This window comes from Galleria mellonella, unplaced genomic scaffold, assembly GCF_026898425.1.
Source record: "Galleria mellonella isolate WM207_F2 unplaced genomic scaffold, CSIRO_AGI_GalMel_v1 utg746, whole genome shotgun sequence".
NCBI lineage: Eukaryota > Metazoa > Arthropoda > Insecta > Lepidoptera > Pyralidae > Galleria > Galleria mellonella.
This window is the reverse complement of record NW_026442148.1, coordinates 668,201-683,252: the sequence shown is the minus strand read 5'-3', so window position 1 is coordinate 683,252 and position 15,052 is coordinate 668,201.

Genomic DNA, 15,052 nt, shown 5'->3' with positions numbered 1-15,052 from the left:
CGCATGGGGGTATCATGGGCGAAACAGTATACTCCGTTATGTGTATAGGCGACGGTTACCACTTTCCATCAGATGAGCCGTCAGCTTGGTTGCCATTCTAAGTTGTATAAAAAAAAATATCCATGTACAGACAGCGATCAGTTACGATTTTATTGTATGTATGGATAGACGACGGTTAATATTTTCCATCAAATGGGCCATCAGCTCATTGGCTATTCTAAGTTGCAAATAAAAAAAAAAATATCCACTATATACTCGTAACATGATTTGTGGTAAAAGTTATTTTGATTTAAAAACTAAACTACTGAATCGATTTCGATAAAACTTCTATGGAACCTATTTTTAAGTATATCAAGAAAAGAGCATATTCCTTTTTAAAAGTCCGGCAGCACACCTGCGATGCCGTAGGTGTTGTGGGTGATCATGGGCGGCGGTAGTCACTTACCATCAGGTGAGCCGCATGCTCGTTTGCCCCCTGTGTTGCAAAAAAAAATATCCGTTCAGATAAAAAAATCCAAATAGATTTACAACTGACTGAATTAAAAACGTCTTTCTTTTTGAAGTCGGTTTAAAAATGGAAAAATTTAAATTATTTTGAAATCTTCATACAATAGATACTTATTTAAGTATCTATAAACCTAGAAAAATTTATAGATGACAACCTTTTACCCGCATCTCGTCCGTGTGACCAAGATACGTTTAATGACCGAGATAAAAAATAGCCTATGTCCTTCATCACCCCATATAATACGTATATACTAAATTACATAGTGAATGGTTAAACCGTCAAGACGCTATAAGGTAACAAACAAACTCACTATCACATTTATAATATTAGTAGGGATGGTCCGTACCATACGTACTCACTATCCATCTATTTTTGCTAGTGTACAACCCTAATATTTGAGTTGGTGAAGTCCATTATCCATAATCCATGTATGTAGTGTACATAAGACGGCCCCCACTCCCAGAAGCAATTAGTGACTCGTTTACTTCGTGGATATTGCTTGGATTAAACTAATATTTTATCTACTTATAGAGATATTACATACATATATGTATATACCAGAGGGAGAATTTGTACAAAAGTCGATTGCTTGGGTACCTCTGTCCCATTCGTGTTTCAACCGTGAAGCAGTTGTGTTTACATGGCTGTGTTTCGGTTTGAAGGGTGGGATATGGTGTGAATTTACAGGGTACAGAGGAATAACACCTGAGTCCTCAGGAATGGCAACGCATGGGGGGTATCGTGGGCGAAACAGTATACTCTGTTATGTCCATGGTACTGCTCATGTCTATAGGCGACGGTTACCACTTTACATCAGGTGGGCAGTCAGCTTGTTTACTATTCTAAGTTGTATAAAAAAAAAATGTACTTCTACAGGGTTAAAAAGATTAACTGTTGAGTTTCTTACGAGCTCTTTTCAACAGACAACAACTTTGAAAACACTGTATTCTTAAAAATAACGATTTAAAAATGCTTGTAAGCAAGTTTATTTGAACAAAGATGATTTTAATTTAATATAGAAATTAGTGTCCATCCTTTAAAAGGTGAAAATGTGTTTCATTGGCAAAACAAACGTAAAATGTCCCAATTTTACGTGTACATGAAAAAATCTAAACTTTAACATAATTTTTAGCCTACTCATAACACTCAGGTTATGGAATGAGCTCCCTGCCGAGGTTTTCCCAAGAGACTACAGCATGGGGTTCTTCAGAACAGGGGGTAAAAAGGTTTCTTCAGAGTCGGCGACGCGCGCGTAATACCTCTATTGCAAGCGTTTATAACTAACACCTCAGTGGTATAATAAAAAAAAAAGTAAAGCAGAACTTTTTTTTCTAAAGGAATACGGGTTTTAGAAAAAAAATACACAGTGAAATTAATAAGTTCCCCCTTTTATATTCCGGTTAAAAATTACTAATCTCCTTAGATTATTACAACTAGTACCCACCTATTACTAATATAAATATTATTTACATACATACATACATACATATCTGTCACGCCTGTCTCCTATTAGGGTAGGCAGAAACAATGGAACGCCAAATGCTTCGATTCAAACAAACCTCTTTCGCTTCTTCCACATTCATCAATCTTGTCATACACGCTCGTCGGTTACGGGTACTTTTAAATTGGCCCTTCTAATATTATTTAATAGGTTATTAATGATTTCGGTTTTACCTATGTAATTATATTAGTTGAGCTGGCCTAATATAGGAAATTGGTAATAACACTCACCGGTTTTAAGCAACGCTGGAATCAGTATTAAGGAAGACCAGGACCCGGATTTTGGTTACCTACACTAGTTAATATTAATCAGTTAGCAAGTTCAGTCGATATTCATAGTATCTAAGATAAAAGGTAGTCAGTCTTTTTTTTATTCTTCTATTATTTTTTATTTTATATTGACAGCCGCTGCTGGGACTGCCATTGAACCAAAGAGGTTTTTAACAAACCCGACTATTATTGTTTTTTAATGTAACCACAGTTCTTTTTTGCGTTTCTGCGCGTAAAATAAATAAAATATAGTAAGAAATAAAAAAATATATTAAAAGTAAAAAGTAAAAGTAAAAAGAAAAATTTCAATCTGAAAATGGCCGTCGCAACAGCAGAAGAAATTCACCGAGTCACTATTTTAGATGATGTAACATTATTTCAGTTATGGAAATTCGAATTAAGGATTCTGCTGGAAGCGAAAGGATTGATACAATATATAGACAACGTAAATATAAAACTAGAAAGCGAACAATCGAATAAAGATGCTTTGACTAAGCACATCATCCTTCAAACAGTATCGAAAAAATATAAAACACAACTATTTGATTGTACGACTGCTTATGAAATGTATAAAGTACTAAGCGATTTATTCGAAGGATCGGAAGAACGAAAAAAGATGAGTTTGTTACAAGATTTAATTAATTTATTTACCCAACCACGCTCTGCTACCAGCCTCTCTTTGTCCCGTTTCTTTTAAAATTCTTTTCTCTGTAAAGATAATATTTTTAAAGAAACTGAATGACAAAAATAAAGTCGAATCTTGATCTTGAATGTGTTTATTAATTTTGTACAAGAACGTCACAATCGAAAGTGTCAGATAAAAACATTACTTTTCTTTTTTTGTATAAAGGGCCAACAAAGAGTTTATATACCAGTTATTAATTAAACATTCCGCCACCCAAGGACTACTATAGTCCTTCACAATCTAGTAAACATGTAACACAAAGTGAGATGATAGAAATCAAATTACTACATAACTGTTAGAAAAAATTAACAAATTTACTTATTCAGTGGCAGAGGGCACAACTTGGCTACAGGTCTCTTAAAGAAACTGTTTTTATATCTAAGTGTAACAACTCGCGTTGTACCATCTGCACCTGGATGTTTATCTACAACTTGACCCAAAAGCCACTTACCAGGTGATAATTTATCATCTTTCACTAAGACTACAGTACCTAATTCAATATTAGGATGTATTTTTGACCATTTGTATCTATTTTGGAGAGTTGTTAAATACTCTAGTTGCCAACGATACCAAAGAGATTGAATAAACCGTTGAATCATATGCCAACGATCCAAAGTGTTAAGCTTTACTTCTTGTAAAGATTCCTCAGGTACAGCAATTAGAGGACCACCTATTAGGAAGTGACCCGGGGTTAGCGGAGGTTCATCAGGAGAATTGTTCATCAAAGTAAGAGGTCGAGAGTTAACACAAGCTTCGACTTGAGTTAGTAATGTAGAAAATTCTTCAAAAGTTAGAATGGTCTGACCAATTACACGTTTTAAATGTCCTTTGATAGACCTGACTCCGGATTCCCACAAACCTCCAAAGTGTGGAGCACTAGGAGGTATGAAATGCCAAGTTGTGAAATCGTTTGCTAAAAGTTCGGCAATTTCTGTGACTACTTGGGACTTTAAGTTCTTAAAAGTAAGATTTAACTCTCGTGATGCACCAACAAAATTAGTTCCACAGTCACTCCAGATATTCCGACAATGACCACGGCGAGCAGTAAATCTTTTAAAAGCAGCTATAAATGCAGCAGAAGATAAATCACTCACTAGCTCCAAGTGAATAGCTTTTGTTACAGTACAAACAAATAGACAAACATAGGCTTTACATGTTTTTTTACATCTACCGGGATACAGTTTTAACGTAAAAGGTCCCGCAAAATCTACACCGCTTGTACTAAATGGTCTATCGGGATTGACTCTGTAATTTGGTAAATTACCCATAAATGGTACCTTTGGTACTGCTCGTTGTTTGAAACAAGATATACAATTATTTACAATAGTTTTAACAAGATTTTTTAAACGAATAATCCAGTATCTCTGTCTGACGTAATTTAAGGTAAGTTGCAAACCACCATGCAGAGTTTTAAAGTGTGCATCAGAAACAATTAGTTTAGATAAATGACATTCATTACTTAAAATAATAGGAGACTTTAGATAATTCGAAATCTCTGCGTTAGCTAGTCTGCCACCCACTCTTAGTATCTTTTGTTCATCAAGATACGGATTAAGTGTATATAACTTGCTTCTTTTGTGAATTCGCTTATTGTGAGTTAAAGTTTCAATCTCGTCTTCAAAACTAATAGCTTGTGACCGACGAATACATACAAGCAAAGCATTTTTTATTTCAGAAGCAGTTAAGTAAGAAGTACAATCCCTTTTGATTGAATTAATTTTGTTTTTACAGCATTGAAAAAATCTTAAACAGAACGCTGTTACACGGATCAACTTTGAAAGCTTTGAATATTTGTTTAGATAGTCAGTAATATCATTATTTTCAGTAGTACAAATGTGAACTTTAACTTTTGTTTTTATTTCTAAGTCTGTTTCAGGAATATTTATATCATTATTAACAATATCATTGGGTTGACTTAAAAAATCAGGGCCGTTCCACCATAGTTTTGACTGTCTCAAATCATTCGGACTTAAACCTCGAGAGCCTAAATCTGCAGGATTATCAAAGGTGTCAACATGACGCCATTGACTGCTATTTGTGACAGTTAAAATTTCTGCTGTTCGATTAGCAACAAATGTTGTCCAAGTACCAGGTGTTTTGCGTAACCACGCCAAAACTATAGTAGAATCAGTCCAAGCGAACACACAATTATTTTGTATTTTCAAAACAGTTTTAAGACTGCTCAACATCTTGGCTAATAAAACAGCACCACAAAGTTCAAGTCGTGGCAACGTGATTTGTTTTACTGGAGCTACACGTGTTTTTGCAAAAACTAAATGAACATTAACGTTTTTGCCATTCCAAACCCTGATATAGACAACAGCAGCATAAGCAGCACAAGATGCATCGCTAAAGCCATGTAATTCTACTCTAGTAGTAGTATTTAAAATACTGAGCCATCTTGGAAAGGGAATGATTTGCATGTGAGAAAATTTATCTAGGTAAGTGAACCATTCAGTTTTTAATTCTAGTGGTAGCTCCTCGTCCCAATCCAATCCAGCTAGCCATAATTTCTGCATGAATATTTTAAGAACAATAATAGAAGGTGCTAACCAACCAAGAGGATCAAAGGACTTAGTTATCGCAGAAAGAACAGTTCGTTTAGTGACATTGTGGGATTTAAATTCTAAATTTAATGTAAGTTCAAAGTTGTCAGTTTGTGAATTCCATATAATACCTAAAGCTTTAATAGTGTCTTCTACTTTAATAGTGACTGTACTTAAAGAATCTCTTTTGTCGTTCGAAATTTGATTCAATACTAGTTTACTATTAGACGACCATTTGTGCAAAGGAAAGCCACCTCGAGCTAATAATTCAGTTAACCGATTTTGAAGAAATATTGCACTTTCCTCTGTTGACGTACCTGTTAACAAAAATAAATAGTTTTATTCTTGTATTATGTGTGCCGGATCTTTCGCGTAATTTATTATCTGTTCCAGAGATTGTTAGGAATGGTGGTTCCGTTCTATTTAATAAACATGGTGTAGAGATTCGCAGCAATGGTAAAGTAATAACTGGTAAGAAAGAAGACTCAGGTTTATTTGTAGTTAAATTAGAAAAAGAAGTAAAAATAGAAGAACTATATTTGAATTAAGAACTATTTCTTTTTCACCCTCTCCTAATTTTTACGTTTACGTGAAAATTATAACAGATAAACATACATTTTACTATTACAATAAATGTCACACTTTTTACATGACAGTTTAACTTTTTACGAATTAACACAACTTAATACAAGTATTATTATATTTAAGAAGTTACATTACTATAATGACAAAAAACAATATTAAATAACAAACTTAGCAAATACTTGAGATCACAAAACTTTTATGTTTGTTAAATTTTATTTTATTCAATGCTTTTGTAAATATATCTGCAATTTGTATTTCTGTTGGACAATAGGTAATCCTAAATTCATTATTTTGATACAACTCGTGTATATAATGATAACGAACGTCTATGTGCTTGGACCTCTTATTAAATACACCATTTTTAATTAATGCAATAGCGCTCTGATTGTCAATATGAAATGAAAGTTTTATATCAATATTCAGATCTTTAAGAAGAGATTTTATAAACATAGCCTCCTTACAACATTCAGCTGCAGATATAAATTCTGCTTCTGTAGAAGACAACGATACAATTGGCTGTCTTCTGGAGCACCATGAAATAGGACCACCTGACATCATTAAAACATAGCCCGTTGTACTACGCCTTGTTTTAAGATCGCTCGCATAATCTGAATCACAGAAAGCGGTAAGTTTTAGATCTGAACCGAATTTGTAGCACAAACCTTCTTCTAAAGTACCAGAAAGATATCTAAAGATTCTTTTTATGGCAATTATATCCTTCTTTTCAGGATTCTCCATACACCTACTAGCTTTACTAACAGCAAATGCTATATCTGGCCGAGTTCTGGTCGATAAATACAAGAGACTTCCTACGGCTTCTCTATAAGGATAATTTGATTTTTCTTCTCCATAGTACTCTATTTCTCCATCTGACTCTATTTCACCCTCTCCTACGGGTGTGGGAACTGGTTTACATTTATCCATATTAAACTTTTTTAAGTGCTTTTGTATATTCAGTTTGAGTCAAATGCCAACCTACTTCATTTACTTTTAACTCCATACCTAAATACAAAGAGGGTTCATTATAAGACGTAATCTCAAATTTCTCATTCAATTTACGTAGTAATTGCGTTAATTCTTCTGTTTTACCAATTACTACTCCATCATTAACATAAATAGCTAATAAAATTGACGCATCTTGGTTTTTATATATACATGGCTCATTTTTTAATTGGTCAAATCCTAATTCTTTTATTTTTTCATTGAACTTTTCATACCATCTTTTAGGAGACTGTCTAAGTCCGTATAATGACTTCAATAACTTACAAACTTTATTATTTTTTTTTAATCATATTGTATTCCCTTAGGAATTTTCATGAAAACTTGTTCATCTTCCCTTAAATTTCCATTAAGAAACGCTGTTTTTACATCGAACGTCATTAATTTGTAGTTCTTGCCTGCGGCTATAGCAAACAAAGTTTTAATAGCATTTTGAGATGCAACTGGACTAAATATATCATCATAATCTACCTCTTGTTGTTCATTTCCTCTAACTACTAGTCTGGCTTTATGTTTTCCGTTTTCTTTAATTCTGAACATCCATTTATTAGAAAGTATTTTATGTCCTTTCGTCTCAGTTTTATCTACTATTTTCCAAACATTATTTTCTTGTAAAGAATTCAGTTCACTTTCTATAGCCTTTTCCCATTGTTCTTTTTCAGAACTTTTCAACGCTTCTTCGTAAGTAAGCAAAACATAATCCTTGTATTTTTCTGGTAATTTTTTAGTTCTTTTTGATGTTATTATTGTTTCTTCAGCCTCTTTTTGTCCCGTTTCTTCTAAAATTCTTTCCTCTGCCTCTTTTTCTTCTTGTGGTATTACTTCTTTAATTTGATTATCTTGGTTATTTGAATAGACTTTTACATTAATAGTTTCTGGTTTTGTAATTATTTCGGTGTTTATATTTTTACTATTTCTTCTTACGAATGTGATATCTCTCGCAACTATAACTTTTCTATTAACCTCGTCCCAAAGTCTGTATCCGTTATTTGTTACATCACATTTAGTTCCAATAAAATCACCTACATATTGCGACTTCATACTAACATCTTTCTTAGCTATACCAACATCAATAGTCTTAGGTTTGATATTAGAAAGTAAAGTTTTGTCATTGACCATATGTACAGTACAACCAGAGTCGAGAACAAAACTTTCTGACATTTTAATTGTATTACGGCTAGAGGCTAAAAAAGCAACTTTATTATCGTACTTATTTTTTTCTAAAAAAACAATCTTTCTCTTTGTGGTTAGTTTTCTTACAAATTTTACAGTATAAAGAATTTCTACAAAATTTTGCTATATGACCGAACTTATTACATTTAAAACACCTATTAGGAGAATGTGAGGTTATTGTCTGACTATTATTACCTATACCAGCCCATGACCAAGTTCTGGTCGATAAATACAAGAGACTTCCTACGGCTTCTCTATAAGGATAATTTGATTTTTCTTCTCCATAGTACTCTATTTCTCCATCTGACTCTATTTCACCCTCTCCTACGGGTGTGGGAACTGGTTTACATTTATCCATATTAAACTTTTTTAAAAGTGCTTTTGTATATTCAGTTTGAGTCAAATGCCAACCTACTTCATTTACTTTTAACTCCATACCTAAATACAAAGAGGGTTCATTATAAGACGTAATCTCAAATTTCTCATTCAATTTACGTAGCAATTGCGTTAATTCTTCTGTTTTACCAATTACTACTCCATCATCAACATAAATAGCTAATAAAATTGACGCATCTTGGTTTTTATATATACATGGCTCATTTTTTAATTGGTCAAATCCTAATTCTTTTATTTTTTCATTGAACTTTTCATACCATCTTTTAGGAGACTGTCTAAGTCCGTATAATGACTTCAATAACTTACAAACTTTATTTTTTGAATCATATTGTACTCCCTTAGGAATTTTCATGAAAACTTGCTCGTCTTCCCTTAAATTTCCATTAAGAAACGCTGTTTTTACATCGAACGTCATTAATTTGTAGTTCTTGGCTGCGGCTATAGCAAACAAAGTTTTAATAGCATTTTGAGATGCAACTGGACTAAATATATCATCATAATCTACCTCTTGTTGTTCATTTCCTCTAACTACTAGTCTGGCTTTATGTTTTCCGTTTTCTTTAATTCTGAACACCCATTTATTAGAAAGTATTTTATGTCCTTTCGTCTCAGTTTTATCTACTATTTTCCAAACATTATTTTCTTGTAAAGAATTCAGTTCACTTTCTATAGCCTTTTCCCATTGTTCTTTTTCAGAACTTTTCAACGCTTCTTCGTAAGTAAGCAAAACATAATCCTTGTATTTTTCTGGTAATTTTTTAGTTCTTTTTGATGTTATTATTGTTTCTTCAGCCTCTTTTTGTCCCGTTTCTTCTAAAATTCTTTCCTCTGCCTCTTTTTCTTCTTGTGGTATTACTTCTTTAATTTGATTATCTTGGTTATTTGAATAGACTTTTACATTAATAGTTTCTGGTTTTGTAATTATTTCGGTGTTTATATTTTTACTATTTCTTCTTACGAATGTGATATCTCTCGCAACTATAACTTTTCTATTAACCTCGTCCCAAAGTCTGTATCCGTTATTTGTTACATCACATTTAGTTCCAATAAAATCACCTACATATTGCGACTTCATACTAACATCTTTCTTAGCTATACCAACATCAATAGTCTTAGGTTTGATATTAGAAAGTAAAGTTTTGTCATTGACCATATGTACAGTACAACCAGAGTCGAGAACAAAACTTTCTGACATTTTAATTGTATTACGGCTAGAGGCTAAAAAAGCAACTTTATTATCGTACTTATTTTTTTCTAAAAAAACAATCTTTCTCTTTGTGGTTAGTTTTCTTACAAATTTTACAGTATAAAGAATTTCTACAAAATTTTGCTATATGACCGAACTTATTACATTTAAAACACCTATTAGGAGAATGTGAGGTTATTGTCTGACTATTATTACCTATACCAGCCCATGACCAAGTTCTGGTCGATAAATACAAGAGACTTCCTACGGCTTCTCTATAAGGATAATTTGATTTTTCTTCTCCATAGTACTCTATTTCTCCATCTGACTCTATTTCACCCTCTCCTACGGGTGTGGGAACTGGTTTACATTTATCCATATTAAACTTTTTTAAAAGTGCTTTTGTATATTCAGTTTGAGTCAAATGCCAACCTACTTCATTTACTTTTAACTCCATACCTAAATACAAAGAGGGTTCATTATAAGACGTAATCTCAAATTTCTCATTCAATTTACGTAGCAATTGCGTTAATTCTTCTGTTTTACCAATTACTACTCCATCATCAACATAAATAGCTAATAAAATTGACGCATCTTGGTTTTTATATATACATGGCTCATTTTTTAATTGGTCAAATCCTAATTCTTTTATTTTTTCATTGAACTTTTCATACCATCTTTTAGGAGACTGTCTAAGTCCGTATAATGACTTCAATAACTTACAAACTTTATTTTTTGAATCATATTGTACTCCCTTAGGAATTTTCATGAAAACTTGCTCGTCTTCCCTTAAATTTCCATTAAGAAACGCTGTTTTTACATCGAACGTCATTAATTTGTAGTTCTTGGCTGCGGCTATAGCAAACAAAGTTTTAATAGCATTTTGAGATGCAACTGGACTAAATATATCATCATAATCTACCTCTTGTTGTTCATTTCCTCTAACTACTAGTCTGGCTTTATGTTTTCCGTTTTCTTTAATTCTGAACACCCATTTATTAGAAAGTATTTTATGTCCTTTCGTCTCAGTTTTATCTACTATTTTCCAAACATTATTTTCTTGTAAAGAATTCAGTTCACTTTCTATAGCCTTTTCCCATTGTTCTTTTTCAGAACTTTTCAATGCTTCTTCGTAAGTAAGCAAAACATAATCCTTATATTTTTCTGGTAATTTTTTAGTTCTTTTTGATGTTATTATTGTTTCTTCAGCCTCTCTTTGTCCCGTTTCTTCTAAAATTCTTTTCTCTGCCTCTTTTTCTTCTTGTGGTATTACTTCTTCAATTTGATCATCTTGGTTATTTGAGTAGACTTTTACATTAATAGTTTCTGGTTTTGTATTATTTCGGTGTTTATATTTTTACTATTTCTTCTTACGAATGTGATATCTCTCGCAACTATAACTTTTCTATTAACATCGTCCCAAAGTCTGTATCCGTTATTTGTATATCCGATCATCCTATATTTTATTGCTCTGGTTTCCAATTTTTTAGTTGATGGCAATTTTTTAGCGAAGGCATCACACCCAAATTCATGAATATTTGAAAGATTTGGTAGCTTTCCATTCCATAGTTCGAAAGGAGTTTTATTATTTATAGACTCACTTGGTAGTCTATTGAGTAAGTATACGCTACAATAAAGAGCTTCACCCCACATTTCTTTTTCCATTTCAGCCATAAACAGCAATGAACGTATTTTTTCATTTAAGGTTCTATTTAAACGTTCGGCTTTACCATTTAATTGAGGACAATATGGTATTGAGTAATCTAGTTTTATTCCTTTTTCCTTACAATACATTCTAAAATTATTTGAAGTATACTCACCACCATTGTCACAACGAACTGTCACAACTTTCAAGTTGGTTTCACGTTCTGCTTCTGCAATAAAATTCTTTAAACAAGTAGAAACCTCGCTTTTAAATTTTAGTAGAAAAACCTTAGTGTAATGGCTATAGTCATCCAAAACAGTTAAGAAATATCTATTACCATTCCACGTTTCCATCTCAAAAGGACCACAAACATCTGTATGTAATATTTCTAGTTTTCTGCTGGCTCTAGTTCTTACGGTATTGAAAGGCAGTCTAGTTTGTTTAGCTTTTATACATACTTCACAACTTGCCTTCATACCTTCCTCATTTTCTATTTTTACACCATCCGCTACATTAGGTAAAATTTTTAAAATATTCTCACCTGGATGTCCTAATTTTCTATGCCAATTTTCTGCAGAATTATCATTTTCCTTTAATAAATATACTTGTTCTTCTATTTTTACTTCTTTTTCTAATTTAACTACAAATAAACCTGAGTCTTCTTTCTTACCAGTTATTACTTTATCATTGCTGCGAATCTCTACACCATGTTTATTAAATAGAACGGAACCACCATTCCTAACAATCTCTGGAACAGATAATAAATTACGCGAAAGATCCGGCACACATAATACGTTTGTTACATCACATTTAGTTCCAATAAAATCACCTACATATTGCGACTTCATACTAACATCTTTCTTAGCTATACCAACATCAATAGTCTTAGGTTTGATATTAGAAAGTAAAGTTTTGTCATTGACCATATGTACAGTACAACCAGAGTCGAGAACAAAACTTTCTGACATTTTAATTGTATTACGGCTAGAGGATAAAAAAGCAACATTATTATCGTACTTATTTTTTCTAAAAAAACAATCTTTCTCTTTGTGGTTAGTTTTCTTACAAATTTTACAGTATAAAGAATTTCTACAAAATTTTGCTATATGACCGAACTTATTACATTTAAAACACCTATTAGAAGAATGCGAGGTTATTGTCTGTCTATTATTACCTTCTTTTTTCAGCATTCTACCTTTATTTCCAGCAACTAAGGCCACTGATTGCACACTCTCCTTCTTCCTTTCTTCTTCTTTTACTAATCTCAATCTTAAATTCTTTAATGTTCTTTCTTCTTTAGGAGTACTTTCCCACGCAGTTACAAACGGTTGGTAAGAGTCAATATTCGAAAATATGTTTAATATTTTGGATTCTACTAACGCATCATCAAAGGGCATTTTTAGTTGTTTTAATCTATGAACCAAATTTTCAAACCTTGAGAAATTTTCATCCATTGTCATATCATTTTCAAATTTATAATTATAGAAATCTTGTAACAAACTCATCTTTTTTTGTTCTTCCGATCCTTCGAATAAATCGCTTAGTATTTTATACATTTCATAAGCAGTCGTACAATCAAATAGTTGTGTTTTATATTTTTTCGATACTGTTTGAAGAATGATGTGCTTAGTCAAAGCATCTTTATTCGATTGTTCGCTTTCTAGTTTTATATTTACGTTGTCTATATATTGTATCAATCCTTTCGCTTCCAGCAGAATCCTAAATTCGAATTTCCATAACTGAAATGATGTTACATCATCTAAAATAGTGACTCGGTGGATTTCTTCTGCTGTTGCGACGACCATTTTCAGATTGAAATTTTTCTTTTTACTTTTACTTTTACTTTTTTTTAGGTATTTAATATATTATTTTTTTTTTTACTATATTTTATTTATTTTACGCGCAGAAACGCAAAAACTAGCCCATAACCTGTGATTTTACGAAATAATACAATAAAGAATTATTTCCGTATCAACGTATATTCGATACCAATTTTAGACAACTGCTAAAACAATAGAAGAACTATATTCAAATTAAGAACTATTTCTTTTTCATTTTTCTTCTCCATAGTACTCTATTTCTCCATCTGACTCTATTTCACCCTCTCCTACGGGTGTGGGAACTGGTTTACATTTATCCATATTAAACTTTTTTAAAAGTGTTTTTGTATATTCAGTTTGAGTCAAATACCAACCTACTTCATTTACTTTTAACTCCATACCTAGATACAAAGAGGGTTCATTATAAGACGTAATCTCAAATTTCTCATTCAATTTACGTAGCAATTGCGTTAATTCTTCTGTTTTACCAATTACTACTCCATCATCAACATAAATAGCTAATAAAATTGACGCATCTTGGTTTTTATATATACATGGCTCATTTTTTAATTGGTCAAATCCTAATTCTTTTATTTTTTCATTGAACTTTTCATACCATCTTTTAGGAGACTGTCTAAGTCCGTATAATGACTTCAATAACTTACAAACTTTATTTTTTGAATCATATTGTACTCCCTTAGGAATTTTCATGAAAACTTGCTCGTCTTCCCTTAAATTTCCATTAAGAAACGCTGTTTTTACATCGAACGTCATTAATTTGTAGTTCTTGGCTGTGGCTATAGCAAACAAAGTTTTAATAGCATTTTGAGATGCAACTGGACTAAATATATCATCATAATCTACCTCTTGTTGTTCATTTCCTCTAACTACTAGTCTGGCTTTATGTTTTCCGTTTTCTTTAATTCTGAACACCCATTTATTAGAAAGTATTTTATGTCCTTTCGTCTCAGTTTTATCTACTATTTTCCAAACATTATTTTCTTGTAAAGAATTCAGTTCACTTTCTATAGCCTTTTCCCATTGTTCTTTTTCAGAACTTTTCAATGCTTCTTCGTAAGTAAGCAAAACATAATCCTTATATTTTTCTGGTAATTTTTTAGTTCTTTTTGATGTTATTATTGTTTCTTCAGTTTCCTCCTAACTTTTTTTCTTGTAGAAATAAAAACAATCTTTTAGAGATTATTTTAAGAACATGTATTTTTATGAAGGTATTAATTACTATATTTACGGATTTTAGGTTTTTTTTAATATTACTGAGGTGGCAAACAAGCATACGGCCCATCTGATAAGCGCAATGCCTACAATACCAGGGGCATTACGCGCGCATTGCCGACCCTTAAAAAAACCTTGTTTGGAGAATCCCATGCAGTCTTTTGAAAAAAACTCGACCTTATAGCAAATAATAGCTTTTTGTACAGGACGAATCTTTATATGCAGATTATAATAGATATGACTTACAATCATACAAATTACTTTGATTTCAATCAGGCATTGGGACAGTCTCGTAATTTTCTACAAAATAAATACTGTAACTAAGCAACTGTGTTACCATGCGCAAAATAGTAAATGCGCTTCAAATATATTTAAGTATGCATGAAAAGGAACATCTTTCAATAGGATATTCCAAATGACCGAAACGTCAAAAATACTAACATGTGATTGGATATTTTAGTTATCAATTACAGATCAACCAATGAAAATCTTTTAAGGATGCTTTG